The sequence below is a fragment of the Phaseolus vulgaris genome, chromosome 1 (assembly GCF_000499845.2).
Source record: "Phaseolus vulgaris cultivar G19833 chromosome 1, P. vulgaris v2.0, whole genome shotgun sequence".
NCBI lineage: Eukaryota > Viridiplantae > Streptophyta > Magnoliopsida > Fabales > Fabaceae > Phaseolus > Phaseolus vulgaris.
Genome location: NC_023759.2, coordinates 19,508,795 through 19,523,855, shown reverse-complemented (window position 1 = coordinate 19,523,855; position 15,061 = coordinate 19,508,795). Strand labels below are relative to the sequence as shown.

General features: G+C 47.5%; 1 long non-coding RNA gene across 1 annotated transcript; it reads left to right on the top strand.

Moving 5' to 3' along the window:
• The first annotated feature begins 13,492 nt into the window (after window positions 1-13,492).
• On the top strand, window positions 13,493-14,008 carry LOC137815466 (uncharacterized). The gene is made up of 2 exons (XR_011081756.1): window positions 13,493-13,692; window positions 13,790-14,008. It is a non-coding gene; the product is annotated as an uncharacterized lncRNA (long non-coding RNA).
• The last annotated feature ends 1,053 nt before the right edge of the window (window positions 14,009-15,061 follow it).

Sequence of the window (15,061 nt, the reverse complement as noted above, 5' to 3'; positions counted from 1 at the left end):
AAATGATCCTGGGCAAGGTGAATATTCTTATACTTTAATAATTTGTTGTTCATTTAACATTGGTTGGTGTTTACTCGTTTTGTAATCCCAATGATTGTTTGGCCAAAAATAGGTTGACATTAATCTCAACATATCTTTATTCATTGTTTCCATTATGCTTTCTCTTTTTGATGAATTTATAACATAATCGTCATTGTTATATTTATTTAATACGGGGTGCTTTATGTGAAGTTTCTGGCTAAATGGTTGGAATTGGAAATTCCTGTCCAATTAGTTAAATTACATATGAGTAGTAAGAGTTGAGTTACTGCAGATTTGTGATGAATGCTATAAAAGCTAAAGAATTATATCGTCGAAATGTGCAATACATTGTCAAAGATGGAAAGTCTTTGATTATCAATGAGGTAATACTTTCAAGGCTTCTTTATGCTTTCAATATTATGCACCTTTTATTTACCTATGCAAGAAAAGATTGACAACAAAACATGACACAGGGACACTGTTAAAACACAACCTCCTATTACAAAGGTCTATGAAAGAAAAAACAAGGGAGAGAGAAATAAAGTTGTTTTGATTTAATTCAAGTAGCTGAGAGTTTGTTAGAGAGCTTTTGCAGATTTTAGGATGGGTAGAGAAAATAGACCGCATGGTCTTCCAACTAAACCTTGTTACATAGAAGATATTTTAATATTTAAAACAAATACACTCTTTTCATGGAACTACTAATTACATACATTTTATCATTAAATAAATTTATTTATAATCAGTTTTGTTAGATAAGAGATAAATTCTAATAATTTAGTAAGACTCGCCTAAAATTTACACAGAATAAAATAAATAAAGAGTAAAAGTACAAATTAATTCTTTACAATTACAATGTGTTCAAATGGAGCTCTTAACATAAAAAAAAAGAAAAAAAAGACGTTGTCTTAACATAAAAAGAAATGGAAACATTTAAACAAAATTTCATAAAAGGTTATTATAGTTTTTTTATATTAAAAATAATATAATCCTATTCTACCCCGTAACCCTTAAATTTAATTGAATTCAATTCTACCTCGCAATGCTAATTGTTCAATAATTATACAATCAAATTCTATATATTTTCTGTATTAAGATGTAACGTGTTTTCTCTTCAACTAATATAAGTAATTATTAGTGAAGCGACTGCAAAATGAGGATATGGGTGTAATTCATCCTAGATTTTGCTCTTCAACTAATATAAGTAATTATTATATTTTCTGTTGCTAAACTCTTTCTTTATCTGCTATATGTTCTGTTATGCTCTTTGATCCTGCCTGTTGACCGGAACGCTGGAAACTGCCTCGTCAAAGGATCGACGTGTGCACCGCTTCTCACCACCGTTCCTCTTCGGGATCTACCTCAAGAACCTGCAAAGAAACAGCACGGTGCCGCTGCGGCCGATCGCACTCCAACGCTCAAGTCAGTGACGGTATCACCAAATACTTAAGAGAACAAGAACCGTGCAAATTCTCTCTCACAGTTAGCTCTATCACTCGCAAGCGTAAAGTGTATGAACTGAACGTGCGTACCTCAGAAAGTTTGTTAGGAACTCTTATATACCTGGCAGCTTTCTCTCTCCTGGCAGTTACAGACTTGGACACGTGGCTCGCATCCGACTGTACACGTGCCATCATCTGGAGGCTCCCTGACTTGGCGCTGCTTCTACTCTCATTTTGGCTAAGTTACTTATGCATGGTACTGCCCAGTGCATAGCTAACTTAGGAGTGCGATCTCTACTGGAACTGGCGAGTTAGGGGCCTTCATACACCTTCCCTGTGGTCTCGCCGGCCGCCTTCACAATCTGCTTCTCCTTCATCTTCGGCGATGTGCTCGCTCTGGCGATCTCTAATGACTAGGTCGCCTGAATCTACATCTGGCGACTTCATCTTTAACCTGGCGATCGCCGATTCTGATAAGCTGGAAATCGGAACACGCCAATATAACAACTGGCGACTACACGAGCCACCCGACTTCCTTCCCTTCTGCCAACCTAGCGCCTTGTCAACACGCCTATACTGTAGGAGGATGCCACGTCATCAAACCCGACCACCAGGGCGGTACACAAGCCCCCCAGTCTTAAGCGAAGACTTGTCTAGCGAAAAGACTGAAAGAGCCTTCGTTAACACCGATCTACGTGGCACTGACGCAGAATTCCAAGCGGTTGTACTTTCTGCTGCTCTGACGCCCCACCAAACCCCTCACTCATCGTTTGACGCGTGGCTTCATCAACGGCTCTCTTCATTTGCCGTTTGCGCTTCCTAAAACCATTTCGAAAAACCCTTAAACCCATTTCGCTCCACTGTTCCATCACTTTCTTCGTGCTTGCAAACGCTCTAACTTCCTTCTGCGAAAACTCTCAACGCTCTTCAACGCTCTAGATCACCATCTTCCTCCATCGTCTTCCTGATCATCGAAAGGTAACTACTTTCCTTCATCTGCTGGTTTTCCTTGCATTTTCACCGATTTGCATCATCCTGTAACTGCTTGGTGCATACGCTGTGGGTTGTTTTTCCATTTCTCCTTCTGCGTAACTTAGGGCTTTGTCAATCGTCGCAACGAACCTACATTCGTTCGTTTTTCACCTTCCTTCTATGATCGAGTCAGCCTCTGTAACCCCCTGATCATTTTTCCTTTCTTCTTCCTTTGCAGCTGCTATCATGACTCGCACAAAGATTACCCCGAACCCTCCTCCTTCAGCACGAAACCTTCCTTCACAAGCACACGACTCAACACAAGTTCGTGGCGCTTCATCTTCGCAGGCTGAGAGGCCTGCGTCTTCCCAACCTGTCCTGGCCCAGGCGACTCCACCTAACGCTGGAGGAGCCCCCGTTCCCCTGCCAGACTTCAAAACTTTATACCCCTGGGCTAACTCAACCCTTCTGAAAGAGACATCCTCCGTGAACACTGCGGGAGCAGTCTTGCGGCTGACTAAGGGGGACGAGATCTACCAATCGTTTCACAAGGAGCACGACGAAAAGATGATGGTGCTGCCTTGCCCCGCCGACCTGCCCGTGTGTGCTGATGACAAAGTAAGCGCCGACGGGCCCTTCTGCTTTGTCTATACGACTTTGTTCAAGAAGGTCAAGCTCAGGTTCCCTTTCACCCGATTCGAGAGGGAACTTCTTACCGAGCTCAACATTGCTGCCGCCCAGCTCCACCCCAACAGCTGGGCGTTTGTTCGAGCCTTTCAAGTAATGTGCGCCCACCTGGGGTTGCCCGCGTCGGTGGACGTGTTTTTGTTCCTTTTCGAAGCCAAGCACCCAGGAGACCGCCTGTGGATCAGCTTGAACGCGATTGCTGGGAGATCCATTTTTACCATCTTCCAGCAATCGTACAAAGACTGGAAGGGGAAATTCGTCCAAGTACGTGCAAACGACAAGGACACCTCCCTTCTCGATGGCTTCCCCTTGTACTGGGTGGACAAGGGGAAAAAGGAGTCCAAGAGCTGCTTCAGGAGGCCCAGAAGTCCTGATAGCATGGGAGCATTGGACAGAGACCTCTGTCTCTTTTGGAAGAAGGTGGCGGACGCCAATATAACTTTCCTCACCACCACCCTGATATGCTTCGAATTCTACGAAGATCAGCTAGAAATTCGAATAGGTTAGGAAATCAAACTCTTGCTTTGATACTGCTTCTTGTTTAGCTGTTTCTGGGCGTCATGTGCGTTACGCACAAGACTTTGGCTTTACTTTTTCTGCACATACCATCTGCTTTGCTGTTTATTACCTTATGCACTTATCTGTTTTCCTTGAGTTAACCCATGCATTTTCGTCCCCTGCAGACAACATGTTGCCCAGGAACATGCTCGCCGAAGTAAAGGCGCTCGCCCGAAACCACGGGTTGGCGACCGGTTCCCAAACGGTGCCCAACTCGGTGGTGGAGGCCGCCATTGCCCAAGGGCGATCACCACCCAAGGAACCCGCCCAACGCAAAAAATTGGTCCTTAAGAGACCTAAAATGAAAGCCCCTCAAGTCATCCATGAGGAGGAAGAAGAGGATGACGAGGTCACCGAGGATGGCCTCGTTACGAAGAGGAAGAGGGTGGCACCTTCTTCACCACCTGCTCCACCCCCTCTTCCATCCTCAACACCACCATCAACGCCTGCTCCTCCTCCAACATCGCCAACACCACAGGCTCCTTCCTCACCAGTCCAAGCGGTTCAACTGGCCACTGCGCCACCTGCAGCTGAGGCCCAAGAGCCAAATTTCCTGGAGGACCCCCCAAGCGCCTCTACGCCATATGTGTCAGCCGGAGGGGGCCCCCCTTCAAACACTTCAGCTGCAGAAAATGTTCCAATCGGGGATGAGGTTGCTCATACCTCTCCGATTCTGATTACCGAATCCCCGATTGCGTCGCCACGCCAGGAAGCAACTACTGAAGAACATGCTAAGGAAGGTGGCGACGAGAACCCACAACAAGCCCACTTGGCGCCTCTCCAAGCAGCAAACCTTCCCCTTGAGGTCACAAGGATGTGGGAACCTCTAACTGCCAAACTGAAAACCATAGCAGAGGATATCCCAGCGATCATAACCAGGGCTGTGGAAGGCTCAACCAGGAGGCTCCAAGACGACCTCTTCAACCTCAAAACCGAGAACAGCACCATGAAGATCGAGGTGGAGAAGTTGTCCTTCAGCCTGACGCTCGCAGAAATCGAACACTCCCGAGTGGAGGATGCAATGAATACCGAGCTCAGGCTGGCGCGCAAGGAGGCTACTGACCTCCGCCGCAAAGTTCACGAACTTGCCCAAGAGAAGGTCGAGCTGGAAAGCAAAATCGTGCCTCTTCGCGCCAAGGCGATCGACCTGGAGGCTCTCATGAAAGCTGACGCCGCTAAGGTGCAAAAACTGGAGCAGAGGTCGATCGACCGAGAGAAACTACTTGGGCAAGTAGAAAAGGCGAGGGACGACGCCATGGCTGATCTCGTCGAGGCCAACAAAGAGAAGGGAAAGATGGCTGCTGAGTTGGCCCAAGCACAATCGGAATCCAAGAAGGTTACTGAAGACCTTCTCCAGGCTCAAGAGACCAACGAACAACTCAAAAAACAGGTTGAAGAGCTGGAGCAGCAGAATAAAGAGCTAAAAGAGCAAACTGAAGACCTCAAGAAGCGGATTGAGGAACTTCAGGGGCAAATTGAAGAACTCAAGCTAAATTCTGCTCAGATTCTGGCTGCTGGATTCGAAGCTGCGCGGGAACAATTCGCTTGCCTATTCCCCGATCTGGATCTCAGCCTGGTGTCGCTGAACAACGAAGTAGTAGATGGAAAGGTCGTTCCTGCTGAAGACTAATCACTCCACTTCATCTGCTACTTTTATGATTTCCCTTGTATATACCTTGTAATAAACTCGTGCATATGTGCTTTTAACAGATACTTATCTCAATGACAAAGTTTGGATATTCCCTCTCCTGACTTCTTTAAGCGCTTTAACCTTCTTTGCATGTTTAACTTTGTCGGATTTAACTTAACGATTTTGCAAACACGACCTTTCGACTTAACTGCTTCAAACCACTTCAAACTCAAGTAATAATCACTTTAAACAACTTGTACTCTTAAGGCAACTAACCTTATTGTAAGAATACCTTTCAAGCAACGAACTGTAACTCAGTTATTGGCTCAAACACCGTCCCACTCGACCTGCTTCATCAAACAAGTCTTTTAACCTTCTCGCCACTGTTTGAACTCTTCCCGATCGCCAAGAACTCTTGGTAACATCAGCTTTTCCTAGCCTCATGCTCTGGCAATTGTTTCTTTGCACGGGGGCAGGGACGCCTTTTGGGATCTCTCTTTACCCTCCTGGACTTCAGAACAAAGACCGGCTGACTAGGCGTTCTCTTCGAACCTACCTTAGCCACCTTCCAAACTTCTTCCACCCTCTGCGCCATACCTGAACTCGTTCGAGACGAGAAGGATTTTATCTTGCCTAAGCTCGCACGTAAGCGAGAAGGTCTTTAACTCGCCTGAACTCGCTCATCGGCGAGAAGGTCTTTATCTGGTGCCTCAACTTGCCCAGGGTGTACATCTCCCCCCCCCCTGGATGCACTGAGGACCTTTCTCTTTCTCGCCTGCACTCGCTCGACGGCGAGGAGGACTTTAACTGGCCTTAACTCGCTCGACGGCGAGAAGGACTTTATCTGGTGCCTCAACTTGCCCAGGGTGTACATCTCCTCCCCCCTGGATGCACTGAGGACCTTTCTCTTTCTCGCCTGCACTCGCTCGACGGCAAGGAGGTCTTTAACTGGCCTTAACTCGCTCGACGGCGAGAAGGACTTTATCTGGTGCCTCAACTTGCCCAGGGTGTACATCTCCTCCCCCCTGGATGCACTGAGGACCTTTCTCTTTCTCGCCTGCACTCGCTCGACGGCGAGGAGGTCTTTAACTTGCCTCAAAACGCGCGAGGGCGTCGAGGTCTTTCATCTGGTGCCTCCGATCGCCGAAAGACGATTGAGGACTTTAAAACTTTAACTGGTGCCTCCAATCGCCGAAAAACGATGAGGACTTAAAAAACTTTTAACTGGTGCCTCCAATCGCCGAAAAACGATGAGGACTTAAAAAACTTTTAACTGGAAGCATGCGATATATCTTTTCTTGCCTTAAATCACTTACAAGTGACAAGGTCTTTCTTCAAAACCTTTGGGAAACAGCAAACATGCAACCAGAAAACGCCTTATACTTCGAAAACTCTTCTTTTATTGGGTGGCCTCATTAAAAACCCTCCTTAGGGAAAAAAGAGTGCCCCCTTGAAACTGTTTTAACAGAGACATTGTAATATAACATTTGTGTTTGTCTTTACTTACAAAGCTCTTAACTATAGTACAACTTCAGGTGTGTGGCGTTCCAGGTGCGAGGAATCGCCCCTCCTTCCAGCGTCTCTAAGCGGTAGGCTCCGTTCCCGGGCGCCTCGGTTATTCTGAACGGTCCAGTCCACTTGGGTGACAGTTTATTCTCCATCTCGTACTGGTGGGCCTTCCTCATCACCAAGTCGCCTTCTCTAAACTGCCTTGGCATCACCTTCGAGTTGTATCTTCGTTCAACCCTTCTCTTCACAGCTTCAGCTTTCAACCTCGCCTCTTCCCTGACCTCATCCAGTAGATCCAGGTTCAGCCTTCTTTCTTCATTCGAGTCTTCCTCTACGAAGTTCTGGAATCTCGGCGAGCTCTCCTGGATCTCCACCGGAATCATGGCATCACACCCATAGACCAAGCTGAACGGGGTCTCATGGGTTCTTGACTGCTCGGTGGTGTGATACGCCCAGACTATATGGGGCACCTCCTCAGCCCAACTTCCCTTGGCTTTCTCAAGCCTTCTCTTCAAACCTCTCAACAACACCCGATTAGCCGACTCCACCTGGCCATTTGTCTGAGGGTGCTCGACGGATGCAAACACTTGTTGAATTCCCACCCTTTCGCAAAGCTTCTTCAACAGGTGGCTTGCAAACTGCGTCCCATTATCTGACACCAGGCGTTTAGGCACTCCAAACCGGCACACGATGTTCTTCCATACAAAACCTTTGATCTTGTGTGCGGTGATCTGGGCCACTGGTTCTGCTTCAATCCACTTGGTGAAATACTCAATCGCCACCACCAAGTACTTCATCTGCCTGATCGCCAGCAGGAAAGGTCCCAGGATGTCGATTCCCCAAGTATGAAACGGCCAAGGGCTATAGATCGACTTCAACTCCTCGGGAGGTGCCTTATGCCAATCGGCGTGCTGCTGGCATTGTTTACAACATTGGGCATATTTCTTGCAATCTTCTCTCATGGATGGCCAGTAGTAGCCTGCACGGAGAGTCCTCGCGGCCAGAGCTCGACCCCCGACGTGGCTTCCGCATATACCCTCGTGGAGCTCTGCCATGATCCTCGTGCACTTCTCGCCGTGTACGCATTCCAGAAGTGGGTGAGTGAACCCAAACCTGTACAGATCGCCATCAATCAACGTGTACTTGCTGGAATTTTTCTTTACCTTCCTAGCTTCTGTTGGATCCAGCGGGAGGAGGCCATCTGCCAGGCACCGTTTGTATTGTGTTATCCAAGTGTCTGGCTCATGGGTGGCGCAGACCTACATCACATTCACCTTCTCTCCTCGACATGCTCTAATTCTCGGCGATCTCAGAGTTTCTTGCGTCAAGGACTTATGGCTTCTCGCTGCTCTCTCCGTCGACTTGCTTATTTGAAGGACCAGGTGATCTGTTACAAATGCCCTTGGCGTCTTCAGAGTTTCTTGAATCACCGTCCTCTGCCTACCCCCTTGCCTGAGCTGGCGAGCTTAGCAAGCAAGTCAGCTCGGGCATTCTGCTCTCGGGGCACATGTACTACTTCAAAAGAGGCAAAGGAACTCTTCAATTCCTGCACATACGCCAAGTAAGCCGCCATTTGTGAATCTTTAGCCTGGAACTCGCCTGTTACTTGCCCTGTGACTAGCAGCGAGTCACTCTTAGCCATCAGCACCCTAGCTCCCATCTCCTTGGCCAGCAAAATCCCGGCGATCAGCGCCTCATACTCTGCCTGATTGTTGCTGGCTTTGAAGGCGAACCTCAGAGATTGTTCAATCAGCACGCCGTTGGGTCCTTCCAATATGACTCCAGCACCGCTGCCCTGCTGGTTCGACGATCCATCCACCGAAAGTACCCAACGGAAATCGTCCCCTTCAACTCGCGTTGCCTCAGATGAGAGCTCAACCACGAAATCTGCAAAGATTTGCCCCTTGATCGGGCCTCGGGGCTCATACTTAATATCAAACTCTGACAACTCTACCGCCCACTTCACCATCCTTCCCGCAACGTCGGGTTTCTTCAAGACCTTTTGGATGGGCAGGTCAGTCATCACCAGTATTGTGAAACTGTGGAAGTAGTGGCGCAACCTCCTCGCCGAAAACACCACAGCCAGCGCAGCCTTCTCCAGGGCCTGATATCTCGTTTCTGGGCCCTGTAACACCTTGCTCACAAAATAAATAGGCTTCTGAGCCTGATCTTGATCCTGGGCGAGCACCACACTCACCGCCCTCTCAGTCACAGCAAAATACAACCTGAGAGGGATTCCCGCCAGCGGTTTGCACAGAACCGGCGGGCTCGCCAGATACTCCTTCAGTTTGACGAAAGCTTCCTCGCACTCTTTCGTCCAAACAAACTTATTATTGCGCCGCAGACATTGAAAATAGGGATGCCCCTTTTCTCCGCTAGCTGACACGAAGCGAGATAGGGCTGCCATCCAACCTGTTAGCTGCTGGACTTCTTTCACTGTAGCCGGACTCCTCATCGCCAAGATGGCGGCACACTTGTCTGGGTTGGCTTCTATTCCTCTTTCAGTCAAGAGGAAACCCAAAAACTTTCCAGCCTCCACGCCGAAAATGCATTTCTCCGGATTGAGCTTTAACTTGAACTTGGCGATCGTCGTGAACAATTCTTCTAAGTCTGCAACGTGCTTGCTTTTCTCCTGCGAGGTCACGACCATGTCATCGACGTAGGCTTGCACGTTCCTTCCCAGCATCGGTGCAAGTACTCGATCCATCAGCCTCTGGTACGTGGCCCCCGCGTTCTTCAGCCCAAACGGCATCACCTTATAGCAATAACACGATCTCTCCGTCATGAAGGCTGTCTTCTCTTCATCCATGGGATGCATCTTGATCTGATTATAGCCTGAGAAGGCATCCAGGAAACTCAGCAACTTGCACCCTGCAACACTGTCAACCAGGGCATCAATGCTTGGTAAAGGATACGAATCCTTCGGGCAAGCTTTGTTCAGGTCGGTGAAATCGACGCACATGCGCCATTTCCCGTTACTCTTCTTCACCAGCACGACATTTGCCAACCATTCAGGGTACTGGACTTCTCTGATGTGGCCTGCAGCGAGTAGTTTCTGTTTTTCGTCCCTGATCGCCTGCCTCCTCTCCTCGTTGAACTTTCTTCTCCTTTGTCGCACCGGTCTCACCATGTTGTCCATCGCCAGATGATGGCACAAGAAGTCGGGATCAATCCCGGGCATGTCCGAAGCGGACCATGTAAACGCGTCCAGATGCCGCTCAATCACCTTGGCGATCTGGTCCTGGAGATCGACCTCCAGAGATCTTCCTAGCTTGAAGATTTTTCCTCCGATCTCCTTTTCGAGCCACTGCTCGACAGGTTTAGGCCTGGATTCTCTGGCGATCACCGCCCTGGCGATTCCCTGTTCCCTTGCTTCCTCGGGGCGATTCCGCGCCTCTTCCTCCTCCAGGCCAGCATTCCTCTCCCCTAACTCAGCGTCTACCATCTCTACATCCCTTCCGGCGGCCTCCTCTGTTACCGGCGGTTTGGGCTTCACACCGGGAGGCGGGGTGGTTGTTACATAATTCACTGATCTTTTGTTTTTCAGGCTATTCTCATAGCACCTTTTCGCTTCTTTCTGATCAGACTTGATCGTGATCACCACCCCTTCCATGGACGGCAACTTTACCTTCATGTGCCGAGTTGACGGAATGGCGCCTATCCTGTTAAGGGTGGGCCTTCCCAACAGGATGTTATACGCTGAGGGGGCGTTTACGATGAGGTACTTGATTTTCTCCGTCCTCGACCCAGCCTCATCTGTAAACGTGGTTCTCAGCTCAATGTACCCCCTGACCTCCACCTGGTCACCAGCGAACCCATATAAGCACCCTCCATAGGGCCTTAGCTGGTCAAGGGGCAATTCCAGCTGCGTGAAAGTCGGCCAGAACATCACGTCTGCCGAGCTTCCTTGGTCCACCAGAACTCTGTGGACCTTCCTTCCCGCTGTAACCAATGAAATAACTATGGGATCGTTGTCATGAGGCACAACGTCCCGAAGATCCTGCTTTGTGAACGTAATGTCCACTTCCGGCGAGTGATCTTCAAACATGTCCACTGTCATCACCGATCGCGCATACTTTTTCCTCTGCGATGCGGTGCATCCACCACCTGAGAAACCCCCTGCAATGGTGTGGATCTCCCCGTGGATAGGCATCTCGTGTTGCTGGGCTTCTCCACCTGCTGGCTGGGAACTTGACGCTCCCCCCGTCCTCCTGTCCAGTAGATAGTCATTTAGGAACCCGCTCTTAACCAGATCGTCGAGCTGGTATCCTAAAGACAAACACGAGTCCAAAGTGTGGCCAAAACACTGGTGGAACTCACACCAGGCGTCCGGCTTTGACCCCAGCACCTTGTCGCCCACCTTCTCAGGCGCCTTCAGCCTAGCAGATATGTTAGGGATGGCGATCAGGTCCGCTAGTCCCATGACAAATTTGTGCTTAGGCGGGCGATTGTATTCCCGGCGTGCTGGTTGCTGGCGCGCTTGGCTTCTTCCCTTGTTTCTCCTGTCGTAAGGATGGCGAGTCCTTTGGTCTTTTCTGGCCACCGCCGCCGTTTCCAGCACCCTCTGCGGCTGGATCCTGGTCTGGGCGCGTGGCCTGGCGTGAGCCACGCTGCCTCTTTTCTCGGCGACTTCACTCTCGTCGGCGATGTGAGCCACCGCAAGTCGCCTAACTTCAGCAAACGTCGCTGGATGAGCCCTGATCAAGGCCTCGCAGAATGGCCCTGGCTGCATGCCCTTCTTGAAGGCATAGACCAGCATTTCTTCATCCTTGGCCGGCGATCTGACCATCTGCGCTCCGAAGCGATTGAGGTAGTCTCTGAGGGACTCCCCATGGTACTGCCTTATATCAAACAGATCATAAGACACCCTGGGCGGTGCCTTATTCACGATGTACTGCTCAACGAAGATCTTCGAGAACTGTTGAAAACTGGTGATGTGGCCGTTAGGCAGGCTCACAAACCACTCCATCGCCGTTCCCTGGAGCGTACTCACGAACATCTTGCAGTAGACGGCGTCTGACCCTCCCGACAGCATCATCTGCGTATGGAACGTGGTCAGATGAGCCTCTGGATCCTCCACGCCGGTAAAGACAGCCTTAACCGGAACCACGCTCGTGGGAATTGGCGTGTCGGTAATCGCCTGAACGAAAGGCATTGGGAAAACACGAGGTGGCGTCGACGGCGCCGCCTCTTCAACAGAAGAACGTCCTTGTTGCTCCTGAAGAGCTCGACGCAGCTCCTCAGTCACCTTGCTGAGCTCCTCGTTCCTGGCGCGAGAGGCGACCAGGTCTTCATGTATCCTCGCCTGCTCTACGCGCGAGGCTTCCACAGTTGCCTGCAACGAGCGCATCATCTCTGCCATCTGCGCCATGGTCATGGCGGCGTCGCCTTCAGCAGCGACAGGCGCCACGGGACTGGAACGATTGCTTCTCATTTTTCTCATTAACTTCAGCGAACCACAGGAATGCAGCGAACAACACTTCCGCCTCGATCGAATCAGCGATCAATCGGAGAAAATAACGCGAAACTTGCGCAAGAAAACTCAAGAACACCGTAAGCCTTCAAAGAAAACCACAACTTCACCAGAAACCAACGTTTCTCCGCGAACAACCAAACGAGCGAGAGAACTCGAACTTCCACCAAACAGATCACGTGCGAACGGCAGGAAACCTCACTCCACCGAACGAAAAGCCAAACGAACGGTTCAAAACGCAGATTCACCGAACGAAACTCAAACAACCGCGAACGACGGTTGCACCAGCACACAACCACGCAGAAAACTTCGAAAACTTCCAAGAACTCACGCTGTGGATGGGAGCAAGTTTTACACGGCCCCACGGTGGGCCCCTGATGATCCTGCCTGTTGACCGGAACGCTGGAAACTGCCTCGTCAAAGGATCGACGTGTGCACCGCTTCTCACCACCGTTCCTCTTCGGGATCTACCTCAAGAACCTGCAAAGAAACAGCACGGCGCCGCTGCGGCCGATCGCACTCCAACGCTCAAGTCAGTGACAGTATCACCAAATACTTAAGAGAACAAGAACCGTGCAAATCCTCTCTCACAGTTAGCTCTATCACTCGCAAGCGTAAAGTGTATGAACTGAACGTGCGTACCTCAGAAAGTTTGTTAAGAACTCTTATATACCTGGCAGCTTTCTCTCTCCTAGCAGTTACAGACTTGGACACGTGGCTCGCATCCGACTGTACACGTGCCATCATCTGGAGGCTCCCTGACTTGGCGCTGCTTCTACTCTCATTTTGGCTAAGTTACTTATGCATGGTACTGCCCAGTGCATAGCTAACTTAGGAGTGCGATCTCTACTGGAACTGGCGAGTTAGGGGCCTTCATACACCTTCCCTGTGGTCTCGCCGGCCGCCTTCACAATCTGCTTCTCCTTCATCTTCGGCGATGTGCTCGCTCTGGCGATCTCCAATGACTAGGTCGCCTGAATCTACATCTGGCGACTTCATCTTTAACCTGGCGATCGCCGATTCTGATAAGCTGGAAATCGGAACACGCCAATATAACAACTGGTGACTACACGAGCCACCCGACTTCCTTCCCTTCTGCCAACCTGGCGCCTTGTCAACACGCCTATACTGTAGGAGGATGCCACGTCATCACACCCGACCACCAGGGCGGTACACTCTTATATGATAACATATTATATTATTTTTTGAAATGGTTTGAAGGTGTTAACATGATAATTAAGCATTCACTTTGTAAGGTTTGTAAGGAGTACTTTAGTTTTTATTCTTTAGTGCCTATTCCTTCATTCATGTATTCTTAATATCTTCACAGTTTACCCTACATTGATTTTAGATCAGACATGCCGGAATATTTTGCTATAATAGAAGCATCTATTAATGAGGTATAAATTACTATACTTAAAATTTTATTATAGTATTATTTTCATTTAATTTTTTAAAATTGTCAATTAACTTTAACCATATTTTAACTTATTCCAGGCACCGGATGTTGGCAGTGGTGTTCCATCACCAAACCAGAATATAGGATCAAGTAGAGGCAGTAAGACAAATTAGGATTGAGAATTTAGTTGTAATATGTTTAGAAAGTGAAACAATTTATATTTTGACAATTTAATTTACTTGTTGTTTGGATTAGTTTGACATTATCAACTTTGTTCTCTCAATGAAAGAATGAAGTCATCTTTTGATTATTATATTTATCAATTTTAATTATATTATGAAATTAATTTATGTTATAATTTAATTATATTATGAAGCATAACTTTGTACTGAAATTTAATTATAATATGAAATTAATTAATATTATAAAATAGAATTAAATAAATTTTATAAATATTAAAAATAAAATTAAAGTTTAATTATAATATGAAATTAAATAATATTATGAAATCAAATTATAAAATAGAATTAAATAAATTATTATAAATATTAAAAATAAAATTAAATATTTAATATTTGAATTATGACAGTTATAAAGGGTATTATAAATGTCATACTATAGTGTATTAAGTGGCGGTTAAAACTGCCACAATTTAAGCTAGAATTGATTTACCTAGTTTTAAAATTACAACATTTATAACTGACGTAAATTACACGCTTAAAACCGTCACTTTATACAATGCATAATATGGGGTCTGCTACAACGGTTCTCAATTGACCGCCACATTAAACTTTGTGGCGGCAAGAATTCTGGCGGTACGCGGTACTGCCACAGACGTATAATGTGGCGGTTAAAAACGCCAGTTTTTACGAAAATAACCGCCACCACATACACGTTTTTTTGTAGTGAGTGCAAAATTTTGAAGCTAGGCGCCAACATCACCGTCAACGAAAGAAGGCTCTACCTTTTGTTAAATTACCTAGCTTTAATGTGGATAGTGACCCAAATGTATATCTAGGATGGGAAGCTAAAGTAGAACAAATATTTAATGTGTACGAGGTCGAAGAGGACAAAAAGGTTAAGTTAGCTTCCCTAAAATTTGAGGACTATGCCATGCAATGGTGGCATCAAACTGTAATGGACATTAGGCTAAACAAGAGACAATTCGTGGTCTCTTGGAGTGATTTAAAGTTATGCATGTGTGCGCGGTTTGTTCCTCCTCACTATAGAAAGGAACTCTTGTTGAAGCTTCAACGAATTCATCAAGGACCTAGGAGTGTGGATGAATATTTCAAAGATTTAGAAGTTACTTTGACTAAAATCAATATGCATGAAAGTGAAGAGTCAAAGATAGCTAGATTTGTGAGTGG